This window comes from Chanos chanos, chromosome 9, assembly GCF_902362185.1.
Source record: "Chanos chanos chromosome 9, fChaCha1.1, whole genome shotgun sequence".
Classification (NCBI taxonomy): Eukaryota; Metazoa; Chordata; class Actinopteri; order Gonorynchiformes; family Chanidae; genus Chanos; species Chanos chanos.
In genome coordinates this window covers 36,379,393-36,388,518 of record NC_044503.1, presented here as the reverse complement: position 1 = coordinate 36,388,518, position 9,126 = coordinate 36,379,393, and the positions used below count along the sequence as shown (strand labels likewise).

Genomic DNA, 9,126 nt, shown 5'->3' with positions numbered 1-9,126 from the left:
TTAGTTATATGTTTATTTGTGTGTATGTATGTGTATGTATGTATGCATGTTTGTATTTATGTTTATGCATGTGTGTATATCTTGGCATGTTTGTGCGTGCGTGGGTGTGCAAGCGTTTGTCGGTGTGTGTGTGTGTGTGCGCATACCTTTTCAAAGAGTTTCGTTTTTTTTCTCTTTGCAAAAAAAAAAAAAAATGACTGGCCCACATTAACAGTATTGTTAATATTTCAACTCTCTGTCCCTCTCTCTCTCTCTCTCTCTCTCTCGCTCTCTCTCTTTGTCTCTCTCTCTCTTTCTCTCTTTCTTTTCAGTGTGGAGACAGATCTAACTGAGTATCAATCTAGGTGTTTCCAAAATATCCAACATAACACGTCCATGTCTAAGTCAGATGATGTCCTGCTGAGAATCATTGAGGGTCATAAGACCACCCTGAAAAAGAAGTATGAGCGCTTATATGAAGGTGTCGCACTGAAAGAAAACCAAACCCTCCTCAACAGCATTTACACAGAGCTCTACATCACAGAGGGAGAGAGTGAAGGAGTGAATGAGAGACATGAGGTTTTACAGATTGAAACAGCATCTCGGAGACAGGATTCTCAAGACAAACCAATCAGCTGCAATGACATTTTCAAACCCCTGTCAACCAGCAGACCTAAAAAGCTGAGAAAAGCCTTGTCTATTCAGGAACCTGGAAGGGACAGACAAAAGCCAGAAATCAGAACTGTACTCACCAAGGGCATTGCTGGAATTGGAAAAACAGTCTCTGTGCAGAAGTTCATTCTTGACTGGGCAGAAGGAAGGACCAATCAGGACATTGATTTCATGTTGGTTCTTCCTTTTCGAGAGCTGAACTTGGTTAAAGATGATCAGTTCAGTCTTCATGGACTCCTGCTAGAGTTTCACCCAGAGCTGAAAGACTTGAATCCAAAGAAATATAATGACTGTGAAATGCTGTTCATCTTTGATGGTTTTGATGAGAGTCGACTTCAGTTGAATTTTTCTGAGAGGCTGTGTGATGTGACCAAAACATCATCAGTGAATACGCTGATATCAAACCTCATCAAAGGAAATCTTCTTCCGTCTGCACTCATCTGGATAACCTCCAGACCAGCAGCAGCCAGTCAGATCCCCTTTTTGTTCATCAGTCGTGTGACAGAAGTCCAGGGATTCAATGATTCACAGAAAGAGGAATACTTTAGAAAAAGAGTCAGTGATAAGAGTCAAGCCAACAGAATCATCTCACACATCAAGACATCAGTGAGTCTCCACATCATGTGTCACATCCCAGTGTTCTGTTGGATTTCAGCCACTGTGCTCCAGGAAATGCTGCATCAAGACAATGTGAAAGAAATCCCTAACACTCTGACTGAGATGTACACAAACTTCCTGCTCATTCAGACCAAAATGAAGAAGCAGAAATATGAGCAGAAAATTGAGACAGACTCAAAGATTCTTCTGGAATCAAGCAAGGAGATCTTTCTGAAGCTTGCAAAGCTGGCTTTCAAACAGTTGCTGAGGGGCAATATCATGTTTTATGACGGGGATCTGAGAGAATGTGGCATTGATGTGGGTGATGCCACAGTGTACTCTGGGATTTGTACTGAGATCTTTAAGGAGGAATCTGTGCTTCGTCAGAAGAGGGTCTACTGCTTTGTGCATCTGAGTGTTCAAGAGTTCTTTGCTGCTCTCTATGTGTTTTACTGCTATGTAAACAAGAACATGGAGGCACTGGAGTATTTTCTGCAGGAAAAGGCCAGAGGGAAGCCAAAAAATGTTCCCTTGGATGAGTTGCTGAAGAGAGCTGTGGATAAATCTTTGGAGAGTAAGGATGGACGTCTCGATCTGTTTGTCCGCTTCCTTCATGGCATCTCACTGGAGTCCAACCAGAAACTCCTACAAGGTCTGCTGACATACACATGGAAAAACCAAAAGAGCACCAAGGAAATAAGCCGTTACATCAAAGAGTTAAATAAAGATGGTGTCCCACCTGAGAGATGGATCAATCTACTGCACTGCCTTACTGAAATGAATGATCGTTCTCTCCATAAAGAAATTCAAGCTTTTGTCAAGTCTGAAAATTACACAATTAAACTCTCACTAGCACACTGCACAGCATTGGCCTACATGTTTCTGATGTCAGAGGAGGTGCTGGATGAGTTTGACCTGAAGAAATACAACACATCAGATGAGGGTCGTAGGAGACTGCTCCCAGCTGTGAGACGCTGCAGAAAAGCTCTGTGAGTTTTCAGTTTCACTTTTTTTCTAAAGGCATCCACTCTTTAGTAACTTTATTTGAAGGAAAATGTCATATTTTGGTATGTCTTTGTGGAATACATATAATGTAATGAATTTCAATACAATAATTCGTCTATGCACCCAATCACAAAGGGACAATGATACTTTGACGAAAGTCTTGTTAAAGCTGATTTGATGAAACATACTCTGAATGGGAAACAATGTTCAGTTTTAAAGAAATATCACACTTGTTATTTATGCACTCATCAGAAGTGATGTTTTTAAGATTGAGTGAATAATATAGTATTGTGTATATTTCAGATGCCTCCTGGGAAATGCTGTGTTTTTCACAAACTACAAATGCAGTATTTCGATATTTGAAAGTGGACAGTGGTTACAAGATCAAAATTTCAATAAAACAACGATAAAATGTCATGATCAAAACGTCACTGGAGACAAGTCCTAGAAGTGATTTACAGGATCATTTTATTCTTTAAAAAGTCAGTGTTTTGTTTTCCTTCTCCCTGTGTAGATTCAGAGACTATAACCTCACACAGCAGTTCTGTGAAACTATTGTCTCAACTCTGAAGTCAGTGAACTGCCCCCTGAGAGAACTGGACCTGAGTAACAATGGTCTTCAGGATTCAGGAATGAGGATGCTCTGTGCCGCGCTAAAGAGTCCAGACTGTAAACTGGAAATACTGAGGTCAGTAATTCTGAATGGAGCAACTTGTTGATCATTTTTCCAGTCATTCTATTCATATAAATATAAATATTTTTTTCCAGACAAAATATTTTGACAGTCTAGACAAAACTGATGTTTATAGACAGGTCACACAGACATTTGTATCAGTGTGTGAATATTATGTTCTCTCTCTGATTGGATGCTGGGAGTGTAATTGTGATCAGCTTGAGCCGGTGAAAGAAGTCAGATCTCGGCTCTTTTTGCTGTATTCATTACAATTTTTACAATTTACAATTTAGCATTTAACAGACGCTTTTAGCCAAAGCGACTTACAGTCAGTGCATCAGTCAGATTCCTAATACCTCATAAGCATACATCGCTAAAAAAGACTGAGCGTCGATTTACTCCTTCGTATTGCGCCCTGGAATTCTTAGACAAACATAGATACAAGACAAGGTTTCTTTTTTTTTTTTTTTTTGAGGGGGGGGGGGGGCGGGTAGGCTTAGGGGGATAGGTGGGTTCTGAAGAGGTGGGTTTTCAATCTCTTGCGGAAGATGGTGAGGGATTCCGCAGTCCTAACTGTATGAGGGAGGTCGTTCCACCACCTCGGGGCAATGGCAGAGAAGAGGCGTGGTCGGGAGGAGTGGCTGCCGGGTTCCCGAAGTGGGGGGACCGTCAGCTGACCAGAGGTCGTAGAGCGGAGGGTTCTAGTAGTGGTATATTGAGTTATTAGGGACTGAAGGTATGATGGGGCGGAGCCTCTTGTTGCCTGGTAGGCCAGTACCAGTGTCTTGAATTGGATGCGGGCAGCTACCGGAAGCCAGTGGAGCGCAGTAAGGAGTGGAGTGACATGAGAGTGCTTAGGGAGGTTGAAGACCAGGCGTGCAGCGGCATTCTGCACGAGCTGGAGCGGCCTGATGGCCCAGGTCGGCAAGCCAGCCAGTAGGACGTTGCACTAGTCCAGGCGGGAGATGACAAGCGCTTGGACCAGGAGCTGGGTCGCCTGTTGTGTGAGGAATGGGCGGATTCTCCTGATATTGTATAGGGAGAATCTGCAGGATCGAGTGATTGCCGCGATGTGACCGGAGTAGGTTAGCTGGTTGTCCAGGGTTACGCCTAGGCTTTTGGCTGCTGTGGTGGGGAACACCACAGATCCCTCGATGGTGGTGGCAGTGTCGATCATTGGGGAGTTCTTTGCAGGAAAGAACAGAAGCTCAGTTTTCTCCAGGTTGAGTTTGAGGTGGTTAGCAGACATCAAGGAGGCAATGTCAGCTAAGCAGGCTGCGATGTGAGGCTGAACCTGAGAGTCAGAGGTGGGGAAGGAGAAGAACAGTTGTGTATCATCAGCGTAGCAGTGGTAAGAGAGACCATGGGCGGAGATAACTTGACCGAGGGATCTGGTGTAGAGAGAGAAGAGGAGTGGACCAAGTACCGAACCTTGTGGGACCCCCGTGTGGAAAGGGCGGGGGGAGGAGACCGATTCCCTCCAAGAGACCTGGTAGGAACGGTCAGACAGGTAGGACTTGAACCATGCGAGTGCAGAACCCGTGATGCCCAGCCCAGCAAGGGATGAGAGGAGTATCTGATGGTTGACCGTGTCAAATGCTGCGGAGAGGTCTAGGAGTATGAGGACAGAGCTGAGAGACTTTGCTCTGGCCAAGTGGAGCTCCTCTGAGACAGCAAGGAGGGCCGTCTCGGTGGAGTGGCTGGCTTTGAATCCAGATTGGTTCTGATCCATGAGATTGTTCTGGAGAAGATAAGGAGAGAGTTGGTTATATGCTGCACGTTCCAGGGTTTTGGAGAGAAATGGTAGGAGAGAGACTGGACGGTAGCTACTGACATCAGCAGGGTCCAGAGTGGGCTTCTTAAGCAGTGGCTTGACCCGTGCCCTCTTCACAGCAGAAGGAACTGTGCCAGTAGACAGAGAGCTGTTGATCAAGGATGAGATGAAGGGCAGAATGTCATCCGAGATGGCCTGAAAGTGAGGGGAAGGGATGGGGTCTAAAGGACAGGTAGTAGGACGATGGGAATTGATAAGTAGGAGAGCTTCAGAGTCAGATAGAGGGGAGAAGGAGGAAAAGATAGTGGGGGAGGCGGAGGGTGCAAGATCCGGGGTGGGTGGGGATGGGAGAAAGGAGTCGCAGATGTCTTTGTCTCCTTCTTCGAGAAGAAGATTAAAGTCATCTACAGATAGGGATGAGAGAGGAGGAGGAGAGAGGAGGGAGGAGAAGGTGGAGAAGAGTTTGCGGGTGTTGGAAGAGCCGGTGTTGATCCTGGCGTGGAAGAAGGCAGATTTAGCAGAGGACAGGGTAGAAGAGAAAGAAGAAAGAGGAGAGTGGTAGTGGAATAGGTCGTTGAGGGACCGTTCAGCCGCGCGAAGTTTGGCTCTGTCAGCGCGAATGCTATCAGTCAGCCAGGGACTGGGAGCAGAGAGGCGAGCGGGCTTGGTGACGGGGGGGCAGAGGGTGTCCAGGGAGGAGGCCAGTGCAGAGAGGACTGTAGAGGATTTCTCCTCCACAGGAAGAAGAGAGAAGGCTTCCAAAGATGGGAGAGAGGAGCAGACCATAGAAGAGAAGGCACCAGAGGAGAGGGTGCGAAGGTTGCGCCTAGCTGAGACTGGCAGCGTGGGAGCAGAGGATTTCAGGGAGGGTGAGATCGAGAGAGAGAAAGACATGAAGAAGTGGTCAGGGGCGTGAAGCGGTGTGACGGTGAGATCAGGAACTTGGCAGCCTCTTGTGAAGACAAGGTCCAGTTGATTGCCACCCTCCAATTCGTCCAGGAATGCCTGCAGAGGACCTGGAGGGCGGTAGAGAACAGTCATTTGTAATTTATAAGGGGAAGACACAGAAACAGCATGAAATTCAAAGGATGAGGGAGAAATGGAAGGGAGAGATGTTACTCGGAAGCTCCACGAGGGGGAGATCAGGAAGCCAGTTCCCCCACCCCTCCCTGAGGATCTGGGGGTGTGGGAGAAGGAAAAAGCAGAGGAGAGAGCAGCGGGAGTGGCCGTGTTCTCTGGCCTGATCCATGTCTCGGTGAGGGCCAGAAAGTGCAGGGACAGCATTGAGGCTTGGGCAGAGATGAAGTCAGCCTTCTGTACCGCCGACTGGCAGTTCCATAGGCCACCTGCAATGGTAACAGTCGTATCAGCAGAGCGCGGCGGGTGGATGAGGTTAGCCAGGTTGCGTCCGCAAGGATGCACCGGCCGCCACCTGCAAAGAGTACGAGAGGAAACTCGAACAGGAATAGTGAGATGACACATGATTAGTGTGAGAGAGCAGAAGGGGGACAAAGGTATTTAGGGCGGTGGGTAGACGCACAATTACACAGATAAGCAAGTGGGAATTAAATCACTGTGGGTCTGGTAGACAGGCAGCAGTTATCTCAGCTTCCTCCCACAGGTAGACTCCCTTGTCTTAGTCCGACCGAGTCTTCGTCCGACGAGACAAGGGAGACGAGACTGCTACAGCTGCCGCTACAGCTGCCGCTTGGCAGTAGCACTATTACTAAAGGGTCGCGTGACTACAGCGTTCGCGGCTTAAGGGCTGACTACAGCCCCGCCCCCTCAGAACAACGCGTAAATTGGCTGTGGCCGAGAGTACCAAACAAATGCAAATCAGCAACTCAACAGCTGACCGACAGAAATTCCAAACAAACTCCCTAGTGAAATAAGCTAGCTCACACAGTTCTAACTGACAGAAACCCTGAAAGAATCTAGCACGAAGTGACGAAGTAAGTTATACAGTGGAACGACAACAGAGTACACCGAGCAAACAGAAATCGCGGCTACTAAGGCAAATAAAGCAAAGTCTTACTAGGATCCTGCTCTGAAGGAGAAGCAATCTGGCTGAAAAACGATGCACACACTCCAGCCGGTCATTATTCAGGTCATTAACTGTCTAAGAGATTTTACCCGCAAACCTGATCAAACTTACATAGGTAGAATATATGAAAGTGTGAGGGTTTGACGGACCAAGACCCAATCGCAGACCCACTGGGTAAAATAAGATTTATTCAAAAAACAAAAATCAATCTCAGAAACAGTGTCCAGTCCAAGGTCAGATCCAGATGTGCAGAGAGCAAACAATTCCAAGACGTAAGGCAAAAGATTGGTCAAAAACAGAGTACAAACAGGGTCAAAGCCAGAGATCCACAGGGCAACCAAATCCGAAACGTCGAGCAGAAACAGGTCCAGGTAAACACAGTAAAACTTACAAATCACAGGGGGCAGAACTCACACAGGCAGGAACAGACAGAAACCGGTCACAATCTGACAGAGAACAGATACCAGCACAGACTTAAATACACAGAACCATTGACTTCAAGGACAGGTGATTGGTGGAAGCAAATGAGGCAATAATAGAGATCAGGTGAGGGGCGGGGACAGGAGAACACAGGAACAAACAGAAGCACATGGCAATACACAAACAAAGGCACATGGCAACACAATACCCAGAATGGCCAGTAGGGCGGCCAAAAGACAAAGTCCTGACAGGAGTACTGACAGTACCCCCCCCTTAACGGACGCCTCCAGGCGTCGTAGCAGAAGGAGTTGGATGTCGGCGGCGGAAGTCTCTGATGAGCGTGGGATCCAAAATGTGCCGGGCTGGGACCCAGCACCTCTCCTCAGGACCGTAGCCTTCCCAGTCTACGAGGTACTGGAGCCCACGACCTCGGCGACGGACATCCAGCAGCTGGCGCACCGTGTACGCCTCTGACCCATCAATGAGCCGGGGGGGTGGAGGGGGTTTGGGGGCAGGACACAGGGTACTACGAACATATGGCTTGATCCGGGAAACATGAAAGGTGGGATGAATGCGTCGAAGAGTAGTAGGAAGCTTGAGCCGGACTGCTGTGGGGCTGATGACTCTAACGATGGGGAAGGGTCCGATGAACCGAGGAGCCAGTTTGCGGGAATCTACTCTGAGGGGAAGATCTCGGGTGGACAGCCACACACGCTGTCCCCGGTGATACCGTGGAGCCTTGGAGCGATGCCTGTCAGCATGATGCTTCATCCTAGCCACGGCACGAAGAAGGGCAGAGCGTGCGTACCTCCATGTCCGGCGGCAGCGACGGATGAATGCCTCGGCAGAGGGCACGCCAACTTCCTCCTCCTGGTCTGGGAATAGGGGAGGTTGGTAGCCAAGGGAGCACTCGAATGGGGACAGGCCAGAGGATGAGGATGTGTGGGAGTTGATGGCGTACTCTGCCCAGGGTAACTGCTGGCTCCAGGAGGCAGGATTCTGGGAAGCCATGCACCGCAACACCGTCTCCAGTTGTTGGTTAGCCCGCTCGGTCTGGCCATTGGTTTGTGGATGAAAACCTGAAGACAAACTGACGGATGCACCAAGAAGTTTACAAAAGGCGTTCCAGAAATTGGAAGTGAATTGTGGACCCCTGTCTGACACCACATCACTGGGTAGCCCATGCAACCTGAACACATGCTGTATCATGAGGCTAGCAGTTTCTTTGGCAGAGGGAAGTTTGGGTAGAGGAATGAAATGTACTGACTTGGAGAAGCGATCCACAACGGTGAGGATAGTGGTGTTACCATCTGATGGAGGCAGACCAGTTACAAAGTCTAGCGAGATATGGGACCAGGGTCTCTTGGGAACAGGCAGGGGTTGTAACAGGCCAGCAGGGGGCTGGTTGGAGGTCTTGTTCTGGGCACAGACCGAGCAGGCTGCAACGAAGTTATGGATGTCATCATGCATGGAGGGCCACCAGAACCGCCGACCAATGAAGGCCTTAGTTCGTCTGATTCCAGGATGGCAGGACAGATGGGATGAATGACCCCATTGCAAGACCTGTGAACGGACAGAGCTGGGAACATAAACACGGTTAGTGGGGCACTGGCTGGGGCCTGCCTCGTTCAACTGGGCAGCGCGCACAGTGGACTCTATGTCCAACTGTGCAGCAGCCACGAGACAGGAAGATGGAAGAATGGTATCTGGTTCTTGGGGACTCTCAGGAGAACTGAACCTTCGGGAAAGTGCATCAGGTTTTATATTCTTAGAACCAGGACGGTAGGACAGAGTGAAGTTAAATCTGGAGAAGAACAAGGACCAGCGAGCCTGACGGGAGTTTAGTCTTTTGGCGGTGCGGATGTATTCCAGGTTCTTGTGATCAGTCCAGACCAAGAACGGCACACGGGACCCCTCCAACCAATGCCTCCATTCCTCCAGTGCCAATTTAACCGCCAGCAA

At 48.6% G+C, this 9,126-nt stretch overlaps 1 pseudogene; it reads left to right on the top strand.

The window, feature by feature from the left end:
• The window catches only part of LOC115821722 (NACHT, LRR and PYD domains-containing protein 3-like), a 34,938-nt pseudogene that overhangs the window by 8,348 nt on the left and 17,464 nt on the right, over nucleotides 1-9,126 (top strand).